The sequence below is a fragment of the Leptonychotes weddellii genome, chromosome 3 (assembly GCF_054177405.1).
Source record: "Leptonychotes weddellii isolate Sample4059 chromosome 3, ASM5417740v2, whole genome shotgun sequence".
Lineage (NCBI taxonomy): Eukaryota > Metazoa > Chordata > Mammalia > Carnivora > Phocidae > Leptonychotes > Leptonychotes weddellii.
The window spans coordinates 168,453,109-168,478,403 of NC_138371.1; the positions used below are offsets into that span (position 1 = coordinate 168,453,109).

At 41.3% G+C, this 25,295-nt stretch overlaps 1 long non-coding RNA gene across 1 annotated transcript in view; it reads left to right on the forward strand.

Annotated features, from left to right (window-relative positions):
• LOC145720708 (uncharacterized) overlaps positions 1–25,295 on the forward strand; it is a 45,407-nt gene that overhangs the window by 18,343 nt on the left and 1,769 nt on the right. Inside the window, exons 3-4 of the long non-coding RNA XR_014143901.1 lie at positions 792–959; positions 22,770–22,891. This is a non-coding gene — a long non-coding RNA (uncharacterized LOC145720708). The remainder of the gene's footprint in view (positions 1–791; positions 960–22,769; positions 22,892–25,295) is intronic.

The following is a 25,295-nucleotide window of genomic DNA, read 5'->3' on the forward strand; positions in this document are numbered from 1 at the left end:
TGAGCCCAGCAAGCCTGGTGTGGGGGAGAGCCACCTTCTTCACTGGCCGTGCTCTCTGTGTGCTTGCTGGAGTGTTCCTTGTGCCCTACATCTGGCTCAACTTGTACAAATATTCTCACACAGCAGGTTCAAATATTGAAGAATTTCCATGCTTAGTCTGGCTCCCTCTGAACCTAAAGGAGAAGAAATATTTTTTATATGGGATTTTTTTTTCTCAAATTTTTTTCCTCAGCTCAAAGTTTATAAAATTTCAAAATCAGATGTAATATCCATAGTTTTGAGATCTTTATCCCAAGTTGCTCAGAATACATAAAATCTATTACCTCGTTCTATGGGCAGCATTGTGCCCCTCTTCACTCCAAATTCATATGTTGAAGCCCTAACCCCTAATGTGACTGTACCTGGAGATGGGGCCTTTAGGAAGTAATTAAGGGTCAGTGAAGTCATGAGGGTGGGGCTCTGATCTGATGTGATTGTTGTCCTTATAAGACGAGACACCAGAGAGCTCTCCCCTTCTCCCTTTCTCTCTCTGTAAAATGGAGATCCTCCCCCGTCCAATAGCTATAATAATATATATAGATATATCATAATATGTAGATATTATTATACCTGTCAGTGCCTATAAGGAGAAACCGAGGGTGAGGGTGGCTCGGTAACTAGTGGACAAGTGGGTATTAGGGGAGGTCTGCTGCAGCCCAAGGCCCATGCTTTGAGCCACCATGTGATACCGCATCACGACCAAGAATCCGAATTTTGGAAGCAACGTTTCATTATCTGCCCTTCATTTGCAGCATATCTCTTCTTCGTCCTGCTCTGTGTCTGAACGTCTGGTGGAGCATGTGGAGGCCTGTGGAGACTGATGCTGTTGATACATGTCACCTCCTCTGAGCACCAGTTGGCCAGGCGTCCTGGGACGCGAGGGATGCGCAGGTGGCCCCTGACAGTCCCCTGACGGAGTGGTGAGTGGCGTGAGACGGCCGTTGGCTTTGAATCTGTTTGCAGTGCCACCAAAGCTTTGTCATCTGTCTAAACCCAGTGCTGCTTTGTTCGACTGTCATTTGTTGAGGGGCCGAGGGCTGAGACACCACCACGGCGGTCACCTGGTAGCTTCGGTAGTGACGAAGGCAGGGAGTGTTCTCTGGGCACTGAAGACAGTCTAGACCCCAGCAAAGCAGAGAGCTGACCGCCTGGAGACAAAAGGGAGAAAATAGGAGGCGATGAGGCGAACTGCTTTTGAAAGTGTTTTCAGGAATAGAGACTTTAAGTTAGCTTAGGCGTCCATGGTATTCCAAAAATCGCATGCAAACGTGTGTGTGTATGTACCTACGGAGTACGTTTGAAAGATTTTTTTTTTATTTTTAAAGCTGTCTGTAACTTATGTAAAGTAAGGAACTCCCGCTTCAACAAGAAGAGCCACATCTTGTCACATCTGAATTCGGGTTTTACTTGTTGAACCAAAGCAGTTATTAGCCCCAAGGACAGACATTTAGAGAGATGCAGGCACCATTCCTGTTGGAACCAGAAAAGGGCTAAAATTTAATACTAGAAGCGGTGAAAACATGAGCCAGCAGAGTTCCTGCCCTCTCGTGATTTACATCCTGGGCTGTTAGTCCCTATGGAGCAAAATATGAGATCCACTGCAAGATTCTACCTTTGTGGGGCACCTGGGTGGCTCAGTCAGTTAAGCGTCTACCTTCGGCTCAGGTCATGATCTCAGGGTCCTGGGATCGAGTCTCAGCAGGGAGCCTGCTTCTCCCTCTCCCTCTGCCTGCCGTTCTGCCTACTTGTGTTCTCTCTCGCTCTGTCAAATAAATAAATAAAATCTTAAAAAAAAAAGCTACTAAAAAAAGATTCTACCTTTGCTATCTTTATATAACTATATGCTATAGATATATAAATAGCATATATATCCTCATACTCATCATATACACACACATATACATGCATATACACACATATACACATACATATGTACACATAAACACACATACATATATACACATGCATATGCACACATATCACACATATATACACACATAGATATATACACACATATACACATACACATATATGCACACACACATACACATGCACACATATGCATGCATATACACACATATACACACACATTTATACACACATATATACACATACACATATATGCACATATATACACACACATACACAGATATATACACACATACACAGATATATACACACATAAACACCTACATATATACACACACATATACACACATGCACACACACATAAACACATACATATACACACACACATTACACACACATCATACACACGTTCCTGAGTGTCTGGGTATTCCCGTGCGTGTGGATGTGTGCAGAGGCACCGCTGTGGGACACGTACAATACATCTGGGCTTCTCTCCCATTTCTCCCATGCACACCCCTGCCACCTTGTGAAACAGTGGTCAGGTGAGCTAACTGGAGTGTCCTGGCAAAGGACAGGGATGTGAACTAACTGGTCCAAAGTGCCCCCTCAGGTCTGGGAGAGAGCCTCTGTGGCCTCTGTAGTTGAAACTCGTCATTTCCCAGGCAGGGTCGGCCCTCCCAGAGCAGAGCGTGTCATGGGACGAAGGTCGGATGACACACGAAATGAAGGGGCTTGGGCTCGGCCGGTTGGTGAGTGTGCGCGTTGTGCATCACAGGAGAACTTATTTCTCCTAAGGACAATCTTTAACTTCAGCAGTATGTCCTAAAGATGTCTTACAAGGGCAATCAAGATTTAGCCAGGGGGCTAAGTGGGAGGAAGTTATAATGTACAAGGTGAGTCTTTTGAGACTCTGAAAAACCCATTAACGGAGAAGTTATTAATGTCTTTTTTTATGCAGCTACAGAGCAGAGGCAGACCCCAAAGAAACCAGTCCACATTATGAAACATTTTATAGAAATCCATTTTTAAAAATAGGAGAATGCTCTAAATGGAGTCTGGAGGTGGGAACCGAATACGTGCCTGGCCTCCTGGGCCAGCTGCGGATTTTCTACAGAATAAAGGGAAATTCTCCTTAGTCTTCACTTTGAGACAAAGAAATAGAACGAAATCTCCTACTGTAAAATTTGATTATCTTTTCTATTTTTCTTGCTCTCATATTTAATTTTCTCCCTTTCTCTCTTGTACTTCCCCTCCCCAAACCTAATATCTTCAGGCCTCTGTTAACTTGAATTTAACTTTAAAAATATCAAATTGTTAAACCTTCATTAGGCATAGATGTGATCTACCATTAAGGGAGTTCCTCTAAGAATGGTAGAATATTCTTACCCTGGTAGAAGATAAGGGTAGGTTTTTCATCATGAACATGAAGCCTCTGAACTATTATCAGAGGGAAAGAATAAACTTAGAAATGCTTTCTTCCATAGAGGTGACATAGAGGAGGGGCATTCTGGAGAGAGGGTCACAGACAGGGTCAAAGCCAGGAAGGAGTGAGCCTACTGCCCACAGTGTGTAGACGCCTGACCAGTCAACATTCCTTGTGATCACCGCAGGTGAGCTGGCGAAGGCTAATGCTGGAGACAAGTGTGCAGGGGTCACAGTGGAGGACCTGAGGATCCGTGAACCGTGCCCTGATGCCCCAGTATGTTCTGACCAGATCTTTTAGTGCTCTTGAGAAACATCTTTTTAAACAATAAGATGCACACAGGCACAAAGAAGTGCATGAAACAATGGAATCAACCGTTCAGCAAATGCAAAAATGTTTACTGATTCCAGTTCTTTTAATTCTTAGGGCATAGTGATAAGTAGAAAAGTATTAAAGCCAAATAAATATGAAATAGAATTTTAAAAATCTGCGCTTGAATTTGCTCAGTGTTGGTCCCGTTGTCACTGCATGCTTTTGTGCCTTCGTAATATCTTTAAAGGCAAACCCAGAGGGAAATATCTTAGGTAAAAAGCCTGTTGGTGACCCAGAAGATGATGTTTTTGGGATGATTCATCACAGCCCGCTGGTTTGGGGATGGAAGGGGGAGGTATTCAGGCAAAAGTTTAGCTGGATGATCTGATAAATCACTGATTATTTTCACTTATTAAAAGAGAGTGTTGGAATAAGGGATCCCTTTATTTTATTTTTTAAAAAAGATTATTTATTTATTTGAGAGAGAGACTGAGCATGAGAGAGTGAGCTTGAGTGGGGAGAGGGGCAGAGGGGGAGGGAGAGGGACAAGCAGACTCCGTGCTGAGCAAAGAGCCCCACATGGGACTCTGTCTCATGACCCTGAGATCATGACCTGACCCAAAATCAAGAGTCAGAGGCTTCCAGGAGTCAGAATCTTAACAGACTGAGCCACCCAGGTGCCCCAAAGACATCTGAATATATATATTTTTAACTTTTTAAAGTGATCTCGGGCGCCTGGGTGGCTCAGTCATTAAGCATCTGCCTTCGGCTCAGGTCAAGATCCCAGGGTCCTGGGATCGAGTCCCACATTAGGCTCCCTGCTTGGTGGGAAGCCTGCTTCTCCCTCTCCCACTCCCCTTGCTTGTGTTCCTGCTCTCGCTATCTCTCTCTGTGTCAAGCAAATAAAATATTTTTTTTTAAAAAAGTGATCTCAACACCCAGCGTAGGGGTCAAACTCACAACCCCGAGATTGAGAGTTGAATGCTCCTCTGACTGAGCCAGCCAGCGCCCCATAAGTGATCCCTTTAGCTCTCAAATCCTCAGACAGTAGCAATTTCTTTCTTGATCCTTATTTTTCATAAAAGAATAACCTTTACCTTTTCTCTTTATCTAGAAGTTAATTTGTCTTCTACTCCAAGTTCTGTTTTTTTCCCTCTCTTCTTCTTCTTTGCTTTTCCCTTTCTTCCTCTTAATTTTCTTTTCTTAGAGACAGGAAAAAAATAAAAAAGAAAGAGAAACTTCCTTTTGGTTACAACTGAAGTTAAAACACAGATATGAGAGAGATTACCTTTAATAGTTTGAGCTGTGCTGGAGAGTTTAAAGAGGATGTTTCTGACTCAATTGAATTTTAAACTTACCTAGGTGGGTTTTAACCTTTTATTGAGAATCTGATAAAAGCTGTTTCCACCTCTGCTCACCCCCCGCACAATTTTGCATCTAGTAACAGGAAACCATCTTTCTCTCAAAACCCTCTTGGGGAGCTCAGGTTGGGAATGCTTTGCATACACAGGAATCGAAGGTAGACCAGGGATGGGAGATGGTCCATGCACATGTTGAGTTCGTTTTAAGCACAACCGCTGTTTCTTTTTTCTCTTTTGCTGTTTTGACTCCCCTCCATAACCTGCAACCTTCATATGGGGGCAATTCACAGTTTTGCCAGGTGGCTAGTTGGACACAGCATGTGTGTCGTCCTCTGTGCTCCTTGGAGAGGGGCCATAGCCCCTGCTGCAGGCCACTCAGCTGGGAAAGGCCTCTTGCAGATTTCAAGCTGCAGGGGAAATGCAAACCAGGCTTCTGGGCTCCGAAATAGTAATAAAACGTGGCCAGGAGTGCAGCTGTGGGTAGGCCTCCCCATTGAAAACCTTTTTATTTTATGAGATATCCTAAATTGTCTGCTCTGAGTTTTATAGGATGATAAGTCAGAAATCTCAGATTCTACCTACTGTGTGGAAAGGATGGGGACTGAGCTCAGGTGGACGTTTGGTGGTTGTCTCTAGCACAGCGGGGATTCCTTACATGGTAGTGAGTATTCTGGGTAGATAAAAGTTTGTAAACTCTGGGGCGCCTGGGTGGCTCAGTTGGTTACGCGACTGCCTTCGGCTCAGGTCATGATCCTGGAGTCCCGGGATCGAGTTCCACATCAGGCTCCCTGCTCAGCAGGGGGTCTGCTTCTCCCTCTGCCCTCTTCCCTCTCATGCTCTCTGTCTCTCATTCTCTCTCTCTCAAATAAATAAATAAAATCTTTAAAAAAAAAAAAAAAGTTTGTAAACTCTGGGTTTAGGGAGGGGGAGTTGAACGGCAGTCTGTGGTTGGAGTGATACGACTCCAGGAAGTGTGCCTGCATGTGAAGCGAACATGTGTGACATGTTCACCTGCCAGGCTCTCTCTGCTGCTAGGGCTCATCACGTTTAAGTCTTCAAGTAAAAGAATGAGAACTTAAGACATTAAAATAGCACCCAATATTATCAAACGTCTGGTTCAGCAGGGTGACTTTTAGGAGGTAAAGATATCTTTTTTTTTTTTTTTAATATTTTATTTATTTATTTGACAGAGAGAGACACAGTGAGAGAGGGAACACAAGCAGGGGGAGTGGGAGAGGCAGAAGCAGGCTTCCCACCGAGCAGGGAGCCCGATGCGGGGCTTGATCCCAGGACTCTGGGATCCTGACCTGAGCCGAAGGCAGATGCTTAACGACTGAGCCACCCAGGCACCCCTAAAGATATCTTTCTTAAGAACGAAACGGTTTCATTTTGCAATTTCAAAATGTCAGCAGTGATCAGTATAATGCCTCTTGTATCTCCTAATGCTCAAAATAATGCACACAGGAAAACAAAGTCCTTTTTGTTGAAAGAACATCCTTGTAAACATACCCATCATGAGGTTTGGGGGTACCTCTCAAGGGTTCCACAGTGTAATGATTGAGAGAAGATTCTCTTTTCATTTTTTACCCTGGGGAATGGTATGATTTGCCTGAATTCTGCAACTTGTACTTTTTTGATTTTGAAATGGGATAAGAGTTCTCACATACAGACGTGTGTGAGAAGGGGGTCATCCTAAGAGGCCAACTGCACCCCTGTTGTTTGGACTAGAGTCCCCATAGTGATGATCCTCTGGACTCTGGGCCACTGAGGAACTTAGGACTGTTCTTGGAGACTTCCTGCTATGCCGCCTGCAAGTCTGGATGGAAGGATCATTGATTTGATTGATCAAAGATCCTCCTCTTGGTGACCTCCTTCGATCCCAAATTGTCACCACCTTTGCTCTGAGCACTGCCCTACTTGCAATGCAATGGGAAATACGGCGGAGAGGAAAATGAGGTCATTTTCTCCTGCTCCTGCTTTGTTCATTCTCCCAAGATGGCTCTCGTTAGTAAGCTGCTGTTAGTGGAACTAGACGGATGTGTTAGTTTCCTCTTGCTGCTATAACAAGTGACCGCACACTTAATGAGGTCAAATGAGGAACAAATGTGGACTTTGGTAAGGAGGCACTCTATTCGAAAGGATTATTGCAAGAGAGGTGGAGTGACTATTGCAATAGGGAAAACATTCTGTCCCTGAGATCTGTAAGGATCTCCAAGTTCAGGCAGCAGAAGGCTTCTCTTTTATAAGAAAGCGTGAATAAGGCTATCGGTTGAGCTGGGTGTGTGCAGTGGGGTGACAGGACAATAGGTCAGAGAGGGTTTTACCCTGAGGTTGGCCTATTCTTAAGAGAGGACATTAAGGAGGGGCTCTGGTTGAGGCTGGGTCAAAGTTCAGGGACATGGAGGAGGGAGAGAAACTTAACTGATGTTTGGTAAATGTGGATTTTGCTCTAATTGTCAATGTGGCCCAACAGTTCACTCAATCACGTATGAGGCCAAGAACAGGGATTTGGAGGGTCCGCGTCTGGCCTTGTCTCAGGCAAGCAAGAGGGGTATCCTTGTGTCGTATCTAAGTCACTCAGGGAAGAGGGGATTCTTTGCTGTTTCCCAGAGCACAAAATGGCAGTACGAGTTTTTCAACATTGGCTGTTTTTCAGGATGACGGGACTTTGGTAAAATTCAAAGTTGTCAGGGTTTTAAAACAATGCAAATGTATTATCTTACCTTCAGGAAGATGGAAGTCTGACATGGGTATCACTGGGTTAAAGTCATGGTGTTGGCAAGCTTGTGTTCCCTTCTGGAGGCTCCAGGGCAGGATATATTCTCTTGAAGTTTTCAGCTTCTAGAGGCTGCAGCATTCCTTGGATTGTGGCTCCTTCCAGTCTCCGAAGCCAGCAATGGCTGGTAGAGTTGTCCTCATGTTACCTCACCTCGACACTGACCTTCCTGCCTTGCTCTTCCATCTGCATAATCCAGGATAATCTTCCTATGTTGAAGTCAGTTGATAAGCAATCTTAATTCCATCTACAACCTCATTCCCCTTATGCCACATAAAGTAACATATTCCCAGGTTCCAGGAAATAAGACTTGGTCGTCTTTGGGGGTTATTATTTGCCTAGCACTTGAATAATTTGTGGAAGGTACAAAAAGACCTATTTTCCCAAATACTACTTTTTTGAGTACTTAGAATTTTTTTGACTTAGGGCAGCAGCTCTCAGACTTTTTCATCTTGGGTCCTTTCTACATTCTTAAAATTCTTAAGGACCCCAAAGAACTTTAGTTTATGTGGGCTCTATCTGTTGATATGTACTGCATTAGGAATTAAAACGGAGAAAATTTAAACACACTTATTTATTAATTAATTTTAAGTATCCATAATAAATGTATTGCATGTTAATATGAATAACATTTTAATTAAAAATAAACATATTTTCTAAAACAAAATTTTGGTGAGAAAAGTGACTGCTTCACATTTTTGTAAATCTCTTTGTCTCGTTTGATTGAAGACAGCTGAGTCTCATGTTTGATTCTTCAATTTCTTGTAATATGCTGTTTTGGTTGAAGTATCTGAATAATATCGAGCCTCACACAGATATGTAGTTGGAAAATTGAGGGGGGAAAGGGTGTTTCAATCATAGATAATTGTGGGTATACTTCTTTGATACTACACCAGAATTTGACAAGTGAGACAGGTGGTGGTTTTTATTTTTTTTTATTTATTTTTTATTTTTTAAAGATTTTATTTATTTATTTGACAGAGAGAGACACAGCGAGAGAGGGAACACAAGCAGGGGGAGTGGGAGAGGGAGAAGAAGGCTCCCCGCAGAGCAGGGAGCCCGATGCGGGACTCGATCCCAGGACCCCGGGACCATGACCTGAGCCGAAGGCAGTCGCTCAACCAACTGAGCCACCCAGGCACCCCAGGTGGTGGTTTTTAAAAGGTTAATTGCAATGTGGAATATAAAAACCCATCAATGAGCTTTTTGTAATCTATTACTCTAATATCCAATGGTCTTGCACTTTGACTAGATCTTTTACTCATGCATGATTTTATAATCCCATTCATGATAATTTGGAAAATATTAATTCATAGAGTTATGAAGATCTTCCAATTATCAAATTTTTAGTACATCAAAAAATCACACTTGTTAATATCACTGCTAATTTTATCAGAAAAAAACTAAGTTTTAGAGACACCTGGGTGGCTCAGTTAGTTAAGTGTCTGCCTTTGGCTCAGGTTATGATCCCGGGGTCCTGGGATGGAGTCCAGCATTGGGCTCCCTGCTCAGCAAGGAGCTTGCTTCTCCCTCTGCCTGCAGCAACCCCTGCTTGTGCTCTCTGTCTCTGACAAATAAATAAATAAAATATTTTTAAAAAATGGTCCAGTATTAAAAAACAACAACAACAACAACAACTAAGTTTTGAAAAGTTCACATTGACAATATGAGATTTTTAAATTTCTATTTTTTTCTTGATAGGTCAAATTTTATTAGTGGCAACAAATCGGCCTTTTCCCCTGTGTGGGCACTTGCATTAATGGTACAAAACCAGCAGTGACTAAAAGTGCCGGTGCCTGCCTGTGAATCATGGCCATGACCGCAAACTGGATCAACAGTCGCGGCGCTCTTTCCCATCCCACGCAGCAGAAGCAAAGAAACAAAAGTTAGCTTCACTTAAACAGGTTCAGGATGAAATAGCAAAAATCATATTTTATATTAAATCTCTACCCTTTGGTAAACATGTTTTTAAAACTATTCCTGAGTAATGAAAGGACAAGTACATATATTGACTTTTGCTATGGACCAAAATTTGATGGTCATCCCCAGGAAAAGACCTTGTGCTGTTGTTTGAATTGTGAGATTTTTTTTTTTTTGGTGGACTTGAAAAAATGGTGGACAAACTATGGCTTATTTAGACTTGGGTATTTGGCAGATATCTTCTTGAAAATGAGCTCAATAGGTTAATCACTTCAAGGAGAATAATGAACAGTGAGAAAGGCAAACAGTATCTCAGCATTATTATAAAAGTGGTTGGTCATATGGACCGCTGAAAGTTCTTGGGGACTTCCAGGGTGCTGAAAATACTCTTGGAGAACCTTTATATTTTTATCTACAGTAGGAAATGAACAGTATGACCTTTGCTTACGTTAGTACCACCATATTTATCAGATTATCCAGTTATCAGATTGCCTTTGTCATGAGAGAACCAGGCAGGACATAGGCACGTTATGTTTAGGAAATTGGAATCAGAAAAGGTTTGGAGAATGAATGGGACCCAAGACAGCAAGATAGAAGGACCCAGGGTGCCTGGGTGGCTCAGTCGGTTAAGCGTCTGCCTTCGGCTCAGGTCATGATCCCAGGGTCCTGGGATCGAGTCCCGCATCGGGCTCCCTGCTCTGCGGGGAGCCTGCTTCTCCCTCTCCCACTCCCCCTGCTTGTGTTCCCTCTCTGTTAAATAAATAAATAAAATCTTTAAAAAAAAAAAAAAAAAGAAGGACCCAAGTTATCTGCCACTGTAAAGATACCCTAAGTAGCCAGGAACCAGCCTGAAAGCAGCAGGTTCCTTGTGAAGTTGAAAGGGGAAGGGAGGGGCGCCTGGGTGGCTCAGTTGGTTAAGCAACTGCCTTCGGCTCAGGTCATGATCCTGGAGTGCCAGGATCGAGTCCCGCATCGGGCTCCCTGCTCAGCAGGGAGTCTGCTTCTCCCTCTCCCGCTCCCCCCTCTTGTGCTCTGTCTCTAAAATAAATAAATAAAATCTTTAAAAAAAAAAAAAAGAGAAAGGGGAAGGGAAACTCAGGACAGGAAAGATTCATCTTTGCTCACTTTGCATGACCTTTTGCCGAGCTTCTTCGGACACATGTTTCTTTATACAGAGTGGAGAGAATGAGGTCTAGCTCATAGTTTGATTGTCAGGGTTCAATGAGAGAGTGAGTATAACTTGACGGGCTCAGGGTGGGCGCTCAGTAATGGAACCGTTATTGGTATGACTTCGTGGGCTTGTACTGTGCCTCTTCCCTCTCCAGATCTTTGTGCAGACAGTGCTCATGGTTGTTCTGATATCTGTGGTGTTTAGAACCCACATGCGCCAGACCAACCACGCCTTCTTCTTCCTGGACCCTGACTCTGCATCACACCATGGGTTTGTCCCATCCTGGCTCACTCCTTATTACCTCTGCCCCAGGTGACTCCCGGTCTGGGGACATATACTCTTTGGTGCTCCTTTGAGCGGGGGTTCACCCCCTGGATCAAGGGCAGTGCACCCTCCTGGGCTAGCAGACCTTTGTCTTTACCAACTAGCCAGTGGCTTGGAGCAAGCCAGGATCTTCCCATGCCGAGGTGATTTGTACTTTTCAGACGTAGGGTCAGAAGGCCCCTTTTAGTGGACTAACTATCGTTTATCATAGAATTTAATCTTGAAGCCATATTCTCCTCATGAAGGAAGTAGTAGTCGCATTGTAGAGATTGCCGATAATCATGCCACAATTCTACTAACTACCAAAGTGCCAAGCGCTTTGCAGATGCTGTCTCATTTAGTCTTCCCGAGCCCCTGCCTAGGAGTTGTGGTGATGCCCTTTTAATGAGAGCCCAGTGTTCTGCGGGACGGTGAACGGGTTAGACCTACACCCCTACACCGCTAGCTTTGAGGAAAGTTGGATTTCCAATCCAGGTCTGTCTCATTTTTACAACACGCTGCCCCTTTTTCCAAAGACAAGTGTGTTGCTATGATTTCACCTACCTAGTACAGTCACAATTAAAATTCAAGTTTCCTTCCATGGAGTGATTTTCATCTTTGTTAGCTGCATAGTTCATGTGCTCTGGCTAGCTCATCCCGAAGTCAAATGCTACCCACTTCAAGCAACAAATACAATGCAGCCCCGAGGGAGTTTATTTATGCCAGCAGCCAGGTGTTCAGGCCTCAATACCTCTTCCTGAACCAGAAAAGTAGTGTTTTCCTATTTGTCTCTCTTCAACTAATCTGGAATTCTTCAGGCATTATCTGTAACTGCTGAGTCTTAATGCTGCCTTTCAAACTTTAATCAGCTACATGAGGCAGATGTGCTGTCTCCTGTGAATTTCTCGTCACTTATAAGTGCCAGTTTGTAGTTTTAATATCATCTCAAATGTCAGCGTTCTGGCATGATTCTAATTTTAGTTCCTTTCTCTCTTTCCTGCATTGTTTATAGAAATGGCAAAAGCACGCCCCCCACCCCCCTTTGGTAGGAGCATGCAAAGCATTTGGTCCCATGAGTCTTGGAGTTCTGAGTTCATCTGGCTCCTTGAAGACGTTTTAGCTTTCTTTTTAATCTCAAGGGAGATTACCTTATCAACAGATGTTTAGTTGGTTCCGACGAGCAGATGTTGGAAGAGCAGGATATGCTCTATTATACTGGTTTTCATGCGTTTGATTCCTCGGCACTTCGGAGTCATGAATATTATTAAACTGTAATTAATGAGCTGTTGGGCTTATTGAATGTTGTAGTTTGCCTGTAATTCGGCTTCATCAAATAGCATTTTCCTTCCCCTTGTAGCATGCATGAGTCCAGGATGGTCTGGTGGTTCTGTGATGTCCCCTGTCTTAGCCTCCTCCCGTCATTTTCCTCCCATTCTTACCTTATGGTTTTTGTCTTCCCTCTCATCACCTCGTGGTTGTAAGACAGAGGCTCCAGTTTCAGCTTCATATTCATGCTTCAGGCTGGGGGAAGAGGGAGAGCCAGCAGCGTGCCTCCTTCAGAGACTCTATCTGTCCTTATTGGGGAAGGGATGGCGTCTTCGGGGGTTTCTGCCTCCCTCACACGGGGCCAGAACTATCTCGTGACCCTGTTCCCATCCCCTGCACCCCCTACTCATGCAAGGAAGGCTGTGAGACTATTTTCAGCAGCACAGATTCCTGCCCTGAACAAAACTGGGATTCTTTAGGAAGCAATGGGAGGGATACTGGTGTACAATCTGCCTAAGATATCCATCTTAACTTAATCCCCTCCTGAGCCTAATGCTCAATCTTTCTTTCATCTGGTCCTGCCTTTGGGTAGTTTTGGTGTTCTGGTTTCTGATATATGCTTCCCTAGACTCTCAGTGTTTTTCTCATTAACCTTATGCCATTTCTCACTCCGATTCCTTAACAGGTTGCCTGTAATTTGGTACAAGACCCTCTGTATCTTGACTCCATCTTTGAGGCTGCATGGTGCATTGCCCTAGCCATATCTGTGGTTCTTCATTCTGGGAATAAGACACATTCCAGGCTTGTCTTGTACCCAGGAGCCTCCTCGTTTTCCAGTCCATGTTTTCATATTGAGCCTCAGTATCTGAATTTTTATGGGATCTAGCCCCTTACAACCTCAGCCCTTCTACCACCCATTCTGAAGTTGGCTGTGTTCTTTGGACCATTGGAAAGCTATATATTCCATAACCTATAAATACCTCTTAGAAAGTCTCAAAAGCTTTAAGCAGTGGTCCTCCCTGGAGACCACAAAAGGAGGAACTCATGCCAAGTGTTTTCTATATTATGGGCATAAACTCTGAGTACACTCTAACCATGTGCCCTGATCTTAATGTATTTGAATTGTCAGGAGGACCTGGGAGAGGCTCAGATTGAGGATTTGCCCTCTAGTCATTGCTGCTATTCTGGTACGACCTTGGTCAGGGAGTGCTGATGCAATTATTTGGACAGGAAATCTGAATTAGTAATTTTCTCTCCAAGTAGGATGACTGCTGGGTAGAAACTTTGGATTCTGGAGGTAGAAGGGGACCTGGACACCCCTGGTCAAATGCCTATGTTTCACGGATGAGGACACCTTGCTTTAGGGAGAAATGAGCTATTAGAAGTCATATTGGTAATAGGGACAGGTCTAAGCTTGGAACCCAAGTGTTTTCATGCCTGGTCATAGAGCTTTGCCCCTATATTATTTTTTAGGGGAAAGGCTTTGTCCTTCTGCCCTGTCCCCTCCACTTAGGAATGCTGGGACAACCAAAAAGACTGACTAGCTGAAGGAGAAGCAGGTACCAACAGGTAGCATCGAAACAGTTTTGTGAAGACATTAAAAGATCTCAGTCAAATCTTACATTTTCTATCCTGTTGAGCGCTTTAGTCTCGCCTCCTTCTGCACTTAAACTGTATTTTGTTACTGTGTGTTACATCGTTGCAGTTGCTTTGTGTAATTAACTTGGAAGGGAAAAAAAAAGATGTTGGGTTTCAAAGGAAAGTCAGAAATGTGTTTAATTCACCTTAGTGACTGTATTTAGTGCAAAATCTTCCATATACAGAGAGATCAATCACATCACAGATTTTCTTAATTGCACTATACTCTTGAGTACAATTAAAAGCATTGGTGTTGCCCTGTTTAATGCTTATATTCTAAGACTTCATTAGCAGTTACAATGGATGGAGTCTTAAGTGTGAGAGAGTGCTTTTCAAAGTTACAGAGACCTGGGCCCCACTTCCCTTTTCTACACCCTTCAGATTCTGGATTAATTAGTCTTAATAAGTGTGTGCTGGGCATTGGAATTATTAGAAGATAATGAAGCAAATAGTAACAACAACAAGACAAACTCCCCAGGTGATGCTAAAGTGCAGTCAGGGAAGAGATGCACATTTTCATGTGTTTATCAAAACATTACTTAGATTTAAGGAATCAATTTTCATGACCTTTAATATGTATTTTCTTTTTCTTTTTTTTTAAAGATTTTTATTTATTTATTGAGAGAGATAGTGATAGAGAGAGAGCATGAGAGGGAGAGAGTCAGAGGGAGAGGCAGACTCCCCGCTGAGCAGGGAGCCTGATGCGGGACTTGATCCCGGGACTCCAGGATCATGACCTGAGCCGAAGGCAGTCTCTTAAACAACTGAGCCACCCAGGCGCCCTGTATTTTATTTTTCTATGTGAAATTCTGTGCATAGATTATTTGGTCTAATTTATCTGAATACAGACTTGTGTTATCCGTGATAATGTAGATAATGTGCTTGGTGGTATCTCTTCTACAATCACGGTTTGCTATAACTGCTTTTTAGGGCAAATGAATCAATCAGACTTTATGGAGGGAAAGCTGTACTGAGAGCATAAGTAGAAAAAAGGTGGTCAGATTTCATGTGTCATTAAATGATTCAAATCATTATTTAACAAAAATAATTAGTTCTCGGCACATAATGATAGTTTTTCCTCAATATCCATTCTACCTTCTTCTTTAATCATAGAGCTTCCAAATGCTAGCTGGGAACATAATTTCCCAGGATAAAGATGAAATTCCCTAATCTCTTTCACAGCTGTATGGCCATATAATTAAATTCTAGCCAAAGTGCTTGAACAGAGGGGTATAGACATCTTCCAGTAAGGATCCTTAAAGGGAGGGAGAATACACTTCTGCCCTTTCCTCTTCCCTTCTGGCTCCTTCCTTCTGGACACGTTGCTAGAGCTGAGGCAAACATCTTGATCCACAGGGTCTCTGCCATGTGGCGAGAATAGCCGAGATCCCACGGATTGTGGAGCCATCATACTTTGTATACTTTGAGACAGTGAATTACTTCTTGCTTCAGCCACTGTTATTTTGTCTTTTCTGTCTCATTAAACTCAAACTAAATTCATTGCCCATTCTGAATTATAGCTGGATGTGTCACTGTTGATTAGCAGAGAATCATAGTAAACAGAGGGTCTGACTAAGTCTCTAACTGCATTCTGAAAATATTAGGGACTAAGAAAGCCCATTTGATGCTGTTGATACTTTTTCTGAGTATCGAACCTTCATCCAGTCTCCGGTCTGTTTAAACTATATTTTGGCTTCTCTAGTTGTTTTAATATTTCCTCTTTCCATTTCGATGAGTTCTAATCAAGGTTGGCAAAACCAAGAGGCAAAAGAAGTGATAAAACCTGCTATCTCAAGTAGGTGAAATTGCTTCCCCAAGGCCTCAGATACCACTTCCTCAAGGCCCACACCTGTCATATGGGTTCTAAGCACAGTGTGTCTCAAGAATAAAATTACTAATCGAATGGGTTAGTCCTGAAGACTAACAGAAATTATTTTTCAAACTAGATCCAGCATGCGAGTTCCTAAATGGGCGTAAACACTGAGATTTTGGTCTGTGACATCGACTGCACAGTGGCTTTGATAAATTAAGAACCGTGTCTTGAAACGAAAAGTACATATGTAGGGACCAACATCAAACTCAGCTAAAGGATATTGAAATTACCTAGCCACTATATGGCTGGATTAGTCAAATGATAGTGCATAATCAGGTCAAAACCAGTCACTCACTGTCACTGCACAGAAATCAAATGGCTGTGACCTGGGTATGGAGGTACTACCAGTGAGAGAGAGGGAATGTGGTCTTTCATACCATTTGGGTAGTTATTCAAGCTATTTGCCTACTCACCCCACCAGCCACCATGGGACTCGGTACCTGTCATATGCTCAATTAGTATAGAAACACTCGATGAATTAATGTATTAGAGAAAATGTTAGTCTCAGAGTTTAGAAAGAGGTTGGAATCAACAGTGTTCAACATGAACAAAAAATGCATTAAGAGTTAAGAAGAATAGGTTATATAAGAAATTGAAAGATTTCACAGTTCGGAGAAAGGAAGTTGAAGACAGGATAATGCTTTCAAAGTATCTGTTGACATGAAGACCCGAACAAAATAGTATGATTTAAGATACACTGCAGACTTCCTGATTTACACAGAATAAGGTAAATGGGTAGACTGCATATGGTGGAAGAAAAAAAAAAAGGATTTTACTATGGATTGATTCTTGAAACTTAAAGTGATTAATTAAATTCTTTTTTTTTTTTTTTTTAAAGATTTTATTTATTTATTTGACAGGGAGATAGAGAGCACAAGTAGGTAGAGAGAAAGGCAGAGAGAGAGAGGGAGAAGCAGGCCTTCTGCTGAGCAGGGAGCCCGATGCGGGACTCGATCCCAGGACCCTGGGATCATGACCTGAGCCGAAGGCAGCCGCTTAACCAACTGAGCCACCCAGGCGCCCGATTCACAGTATTTTGACTGACTCAAACCTGCGGCTGACATAAACAGTTTATCACAGAGAATAGTTAGTAGCAGAAACTATTTCACTGAATTCACTAGCTACGTCTAGCTCAAGTGTTACAAATACACAGGAAACTGCAAAATTCTTCTAATTTTTAGGTACTAAAAGTCAGAGTAACGATTAATTAGATTGGGAATTTGTCTCTGTAGTAAAGGATGATCTTGACAATAGAGGGAAATAATGGAGTTTCTATTCTAAGAAACATTCTCCCCAAAGCAATCTTGCCTTTACTGAGACTGGGTAAGCAAATTTTGAAGGTATTCCCTTTAGATTCCTAAAGAATAGTGAACTCGTGAAAATGAAGAAATCTCAGTTTTAAACCCTCAAATAAGGAAGAGATAAGGGTAATAGGCTTGATGAAATGCAGACTCATTAACAGCACCTTCAGTTTTATTTTACTGAAGGGAAGGGAAGATTTTCTTGCCTGTGTCTACCCAGGCACAGAGAACAAAATACATTGAGTCGATTATGTAAGTCATATATATTTGAAAGCCCTGTTTGGGGGCCACAATTTAGTTGGACTGCCACTCAGATCCTCTGCATACTTTCCCTCTTAAAATTTTATATCCCGGGGCGCCTGGGTGGCTCAGTCATTAAGCGTCTGCCTTCAGCTCAGGTCATGATCCCAGGGTCCTGAGATTGAGCCCCGCATCGGGCTCCCTGCTCAGCAGGAAGCCTGCTTTTCCCTCTCCCACTCGCCCTGCTTGTGTTCCCTCTCTCTCTGTCTCTCTCTCTCTCTGTGTCAAATAAATAAATAAAATCTTTTAAAAAAATTTATTTCCCTGTGTAATTGAAGACTATAAATAATGACAACAGACTGATTTATTTGTTTTTCAAAAGAGGCAAAATCAATGATCATGTTCTGCAGTAGTAGATGTGAATTGATGAGTAACTATCTGGTGGATTTGCTTCACCTGAACAATTGAATGGATGACAACATCTTAGCACTTTTCTCTCCTTTTTAAATCCAGATGATAGAAGTCTCTCTCAGGTCTAAGCAAAGTCACAGACACTACCCTCTCCCCTCTTTTTTTAAACTCAAACGATACGGGTCTTTCTCAACTCATCATTATACATTACCTGCATTTTCAGGCTATATGCAGAAACTTTCCTTCACAGGTATTTCAAACTTGTTTGTTAAAGATCATTTGTAAGGCTTGCTTTCCTCATTGAAGAGTCTAAATAATTTGTAGAATTTTCAGATATGGTCTAAGCAATCAATGATTCCCATTCTTTACATCTTAATATAGTTTTAGAATAAGCTGGACAATTTTTTTCATATCCAACTTTACTGAAACAAGAAAAGTAAAAAATATACCATCAAGCTTGACTAAGGATACAGAGCTTTAAAATTCATGGTAGGCCATCAGTAGCCTTAAAAATGGTTTAGGTGCATATGGCTCCCCTGTACTTAGACAATAATTGTGGGAACTTGAATGGTGATGTTGTTATGACAATAAAATCACTCATAACTGGAAGTCCATTAGAGATGATCTATTTCAAACTCTCATTCTATTTAAGATTAATTAAAAGTAATACTTATATTATTGTATCATATTACAAAAATTTGGAGAAGCAGAGAAGTATAAAGAAGAAAACACCATAGAAAACACCGCGTTTGACATTCTTTCTCCCTCTCCCTCTGCCCCTCCCCCACCTCTTTCTGTCTCTCTCTCCAAAATAAATAAATAAATCTTAAAAAAAAACTACAAATTTTACTGCAAGGTTATTACTGCTATATTGAAAAAAACTATTGATTTTTTTTGTATTTCTCTTACGTGTATCCACTTTGCTGAACTTCGTAATGAATTAGGAGAGGTTTTTCAGCTTATTTATGTAGATTTTCTAGATATACAGCCACATTTGTCATTAATAGTGACATTATTCTTTCTTCCTAATTATTGCCATCTTTTTTTAAATTCAGAGTAGCATCCAGAACAATGCTAAAAAAGAGTGATGATTATACCCTTCCTTTAATGAGGTTGACTCTCATTGACTTAATAATGGCAGTGGCTTTCGGTATGAAATTGTTGCTGTGTCTCATGTTTTTAATTCCTAGATTGTTTAAAGCTTATAATGTGCATCAAGACATCTTGATTTTCCTGCATTTTCCATCAAGAAAAATGGCTAAACTTTATTAAATATTTTTTTAACCCCAAATCGAGGCAACCACAAGGTTTCCCGCATTTGAGTTAACATAATTTCAATGCTAAAACCTTTATTAAAGCATCCAGGCATTTGTTCTTGATTATAGTGGATTAGAAATTTGCTAGTATTTCAGTTAGGACTTCCATATATACGTACAGAAATATATGAGAATGATCTCTAGTTTCTGTTTTTTTCATTATCAAACTTTGATGATTAGGATTGTAGTGGATTCATAAGTTGCTCATCTTATTTTTTTTCCTAGATGTTGAAAGGGCATATAAATATGTAGAATGGTCTAGGATGTTAAAGTTTGAAATAATTTGCCATGTGCCCAGAGATGTATTTGGAAGTGGTCTTTTCCCCATGCATTCTTTGTTTATAGATATATTTTTGTTTTCTATTTCCTTTTAATTGATTTTGACTATTTCATATTGCTCCAGGGCAATGTTCCTTTCTTTGAAATATATCAAATAGTTAACATGAAGTGATACAAAGTATTCCATATTAAAAGTTATTTTAACTTTTTCTTTACTAATTTTGATTTTTTTTCTTAATTTGGTATTTCTGTTATTTAATTTATTCCCTAGGAAGCAATCTCTGTATTAATATATATTAATATAAAATTTTCCTGCAATTATTTTTAAATTCTTTTTTATAATACACAAATGTATTATAACTACTTGTTATATTAATTTCTTCATTTAAAAAATGTAACATTCTAAGCTATTAAGTATTTTGTGGTGTTCTCATAATTTTATTTTACAGTGTTTTTCTCTCTTTTTTGTCTGTTAAATATTTGAATAGGTTTTTTTTTTTTTTTTTTAAAGATTTTATTTATTTATTTGACAGAGAGAGACATAGCGAGAGAGGGAACACAAGCAGGGGGAGTAGGAGAGGGAGAAGCAGGCTTCCCCGCGGAGCAGGGAGCCCGATGTGGGGCTCGATCCCAGGGTCCTGGGATCACGACCTGAGCCGAAGGCAGATGCTTAACGACTGAGCCACCCAGGCGCCCCGTGAATAGTTTTTTAATATTCAAGGAATTTTTTGTATTACATGAACAAATTAATTTATAATATAGTTTAATAATCAGAAAATCTGGCTTCTATAACTTCTGCCTTTTAAACTATGGGATAGATTTTTTTGGCCAGGTTTAAGATCAATTTGCCAAATTTCTATTGATTTTTTTTTTTAAAGATTTATTTATTTCAGAGAGAGGGTGTGCGAGTGCGGGGAGGGGCAGAGGGAAAAGGAAAGAGAGAATCCCAAGAAGACACTGTGCAGAGCACGACATGGGGCTTGATCTCAGAAGCCTGAGATCATGACCTGAACTGAAACCAAGAGTCAGACCTAGATCCATTTTCTCCTGGAATCTAGTCTGATGGAGGAGACATATGAGGCTAATATGGTATCTCTTCTCTTGCTGAAAACCAGGAATTTTGTTCTTGACCTTTGAAATTTAACAATTTTGTCAAGTTTTATATTCTCTTCCTGGAATGAGGTGAATCCTTTTGATCTACAGAGGTAGTTATTATTTATTTATTTTTTTCAGCTCAGGGAATTTCTCTTCAATTTCTAAAAAAATATATATATTTTAGTTTCTTTTGCTCCCTTTGCCACTTTCCCTCCATTGTATCATCTACTCCTAATCTTTTTATCTTTTCCTTTGCATTCTAGGTAACTTCAGTTTCCTTAAGTAGGAGCTAAATATGTATAGATTCTTCTTTTTAAAGATGGCTGCCTTTGGATTTTAATTCTGCCCTTGTGGTTTTAGGGAGGGTTTACAACTTTTCTTATCTCAGATTAAATCGCAGCCTTTGTCTTCTTGTCTTACCTTGGTCTCTTTTTAGGGCAGCCTATTCTATATCATTATTTTTTCAGTGGAGTCTATGATTTCTTGCTTATCTCTGAGAACAAGGAAAACATTTTTCTAAAAATTCTTCCTTTAATTAAAGCAAATCGTTTTCAGAGATACGATTCTCTGAAGTCTTTAAGACTTTAGGCCATAGAATAATCATTCATAAGGAAAATGAGGATTTATTGTGTCTTCATCTAGATTAGGAGGCATAGGTCTAGTTTTAGTTTTTGCCCACAGATAGAATACAAAGTCTTCCTTTAACTGTGCTCAGGGTCCACTTAGGTGCCTTGTTGAAAACCTATCTCAGACCAAAACCAGGGTCTGGTATCTTGAAAACAGAAATTATCCAGTAAAATTCTCCTAGACTAGGATGAGATTTTCTCCTTCCCTGCAGCTTAAGTGCTTTGCCTGCAGGATTGAGAAACTCTATCCCCAGATCACCTGTGGCTGTCCATGGTTCTTTTCTAATCAGAAACATTTATATGAAAAATTAGAATTTCTGTCATATTTGGAAGCCAGAGTTTCCCTGTCTCTGCCTTTATGTGCACATCCCAAAATGTAATAAATTTGGGAGGTTGAATATAGAAAAAGAAAATGGCCAGACCATATATAAAAGGAGATCTGTAGCAACCAGCCCAAGAAAGCAACCCATTATCCAGAGTATCCAGTCCAGGAAGCCAGCATTCTAGCTGTAAGTCAAACCTAACAGAAGTTCCACCACTATCTCTAGCAACCATACAATAAATGGCCTTTGTAACAATTGGCCCCAAATGGCCAGGGCTTAATTAATAACTGATGGCTTCCTTAATTTTTTAACTCATTTCCAACTTGGGACCAATCAGAGAAAGCCAAATGTGCACCCTAGCCAATCACATCCGTCACCCCAGTTCTAGTTAGCCTGCCTCCAGCTTCCTCAGGCCAGCAGCCTCCAATCAGGGCACCCCTGGAACCTGCCCTTTGAACTCTGTCAAGCTCTCTCATCCTCTGCTTGCCTTTGAGTCTCTGCCAAACCCAAGTGATGGTGGCTCCCTCTCTCGCTATAGCAAGCTCTAAGTAAGTAGCCTTTGCCTGTTCTCATCTGACGGTCTTCATTTATTTCCCAAAATGATACTGTCTTCTTAGTCATTAGGTTTTTGAAATTCTAGGTCTTTTGGTCTGTTAAATGAGTATGCTTATATGTGTGTGGAGGATATGATGGTATGGTGGTCCACATGGGGGGATATAACTTTTATAAAAATAGGTTGTGTGCATGGTAGGGTGAGGCAAGGTGGGTGGGAATGGATGCACTTATTTATTTATTTATCTGTTTATTTATTTATGATTTTGCAGATCCTCTAACTCCAAGCAGGCAGTGAGATAGTGGGTATAAGGTTTGGCATTTTCCTACCATTGTCTAGGCATGACATAATGTTCTACTTTAGAGAACAACACATACAGAGGCCAGCAGTTTTGTTGATGAGTCTATCTCTATCCATTTTCTTTTCTTTTTTTTAAATTTAAATTTAGTTAGCCAACTTATAGTACATCATTAGTTTCAGATGTGGTGTTCAACAAATTATCAGTTGTGTATAACACCCAGTGCTCATCATATCACATGCCCTCCTTAATGCTCATCACCCAGTTATCCCATCCACCCCCCAGCAACCCTCAGTTTGTTTCCTGTGGTTAAGAGTCTCATGGTTTTTTTCCCTCTCTGATGACTTCCCATTCTGTTTTCCCTCCCTTCCCCTAGGGTCTTCTGCTCTGCTTCTCATATTCCACATGTGAGTGAAACTATATGATAATTGTCTTTCTCTGATTGAGTTATTTCACTCACCATAATACCCTCCAGTTCCACCCACATCAATGTAAATGGTAAGTATTCATTCTTTCTGATGGCTAATATTCCATTGTGTGTGTGTGTGTGTGTGTATATATATATATATATATATATATATATATATCTTCTTTATCCATTCATCTGTCAATGGACATCTTGGCTCTTTCCACAGTTTGGCTATTGTGGACATTGCTGCTATAAACATTGGGGTGCAGGTGCCCCCTCGGGTCACTACATTTGTATCTTTGGGGTAAATACCTGGTAGTGTAATTATTGGGTCATAAGGTAGCTTTATTTTTAACTTCTTGACCATTTTCTATATATTAGAAGTTCCTCCCAAATCCACAAATGATTTGCTATTAGCCTTAATTTCCTGGAAGTATTGCACATTAAAAATTTTCCCATTTCTTTATAATTTTTTCAATGAGGGAAATTTGGAGAAGACCAGGAATTGCTACACAAATGCCGTCTTAACCTGGAAATCAAGCTCAATCTACCCATTTTAGAGATGTAGAAACTGGGGTTTGGATCTCTTGATTTGTTGTCCATTATATCCTCTGCTCTAGGTTTTCACTTATTTTTCCATAGCTCATCAGAGTCTTTAGCCAATTCTTTGGAATTAATTTAGAAAAAGTCACTCCTCCACATAAATAGCTGTATAATCTTGGATGAGTTACTTAATCTTCTTAAGCCTCAATTTTGATAAGAGGATTGTCAACGCATTGAATATGTCAGAAACCATTTTAGGTAGTTTTAAATGCATCATTATGTAGTATTGTTAATCCTCTCAAAAAACCTTATGAGGCAGAAACTGTTAGCATCCCTAATTTACAGACGAACAAACTAAGGTTCAGAAAGGTTCTGTTTGCTCAAGATCATATATCTAGTGAGTGGTAGAGCCAAGCAGTCTTAATTATGACTCACTCTTTAACCACAACATAGTTTTTTAATCTATTGTTTCTTTTGGTGCTAAAACATAACTATACTTAAATTTAAGAGATATTGTGGAATGAGGCCAGGTAGGTACAAATAAAAGGGGCCTCACCATATACTGGGATCCTCAGAATTGAGAATGTTCAAGATTTCAGTCATCCTATAGGGCAAAGTGTCTATGATGGGGGATGTAGGGCAGCAACATGGCCCCATGGGACCATTTAGGGGCACAGTTTTGAATGGTGGCATGACCTTGAGATATATTTAGTTCTGCAATTTCCTTAGGAATGGTTCATTCCAAAACAACTCTAAGGTTTGAGACATTTCCAACCACTCTGGGGAAGAATGTGGTAGGTCTGGGAATTTGAGATTTCATCAAATCCAACATGGATAATCTTAGGGGCAAGATAGGCTTAGGAAGCAATTTATATTTTCCAAGGAAAGCCCTGGAATCTTGCAACTTGCTGGAGTTTTGGAATGCAGTGAAGAGAGCCTTCTGGGACCATCTGTGAGGTGTTCAGAGGCCATAGTAAAGCCCACAATTCCTCAGTGGGCTTTATTATTCCTTTGAGTTCCCTGCCTATGCCTAGGGAATTCCCCATCTTCTGAGTATTTGTGGAGGAGAGTCAGCCTCCCACTGTAGAAGGAAAAATGCCAGACACACACTTTCCTATTTACTTTTGTAGCTAGGAGTCCTGAATCATGACTTCCTCGTGGAGAGTTAGGACCAGAGGCTCCATTTTCGTGTGCGGTGGTTGGAGCAAGATCAGGGGTTCAGGTGGCAGCAGGTGTCATGTTCACCGCCATTGGCAGGAACCACTTCTCCTGGCTGCTAAGTTGTGTAGCCACCGGGAACCAGAGGATGTTAGTGATCATTCACCTCAAAGATCCACCACCGCATGCTGCACTTCCGACAGAGCCTGCACCACCCAAGTGGGCTAGCTCAACCTTCATCCCAAATTTAGAGTCCGTCTTCTGCTTTTTCCCCTCAGCCCCGACTCACTCTTTTTAGGCATCGCTTTTAGTTCATGACTGTAATCCTTGGTCTGAAGCCCTCTCTTTGTCCCCTATTTTATAGCTACCTCTCGAATTTCCTTTCTTAGTTCTCTTGTGGGTCTTTTCTGTCCATCCTGCGGGATACAGACTGATATGGAGGCGGTTTACTTAAAATTTTGTGTGGGTTTCAGAACTAGAAAAGCCTCAGTGACAGCACGGACCTGTTACCTCCAGGGCTGGGTTTCCTGATCTCAGCGATGCCCTCCGAGTGTCACTGGGGGCCCACACACGGTTGTGTGCAGGAAAATGCTCAGCCCAGTGCCGAGCACACAGACCCTTCTAGAATGCTGGCTTTTGGAACACAGAGTGTGGGAGGGAGAGGTGTTGTTCTCAGTTTGGGAGAGTCCCAGTTACACTTCCCTCTCTGGTTACCAGGTAGAGATCATTTTCTACGTGGGTATGTCCTTAATTCATTCCGCTGACTTTTTGGGACTTGGAAATGCTGGGTTT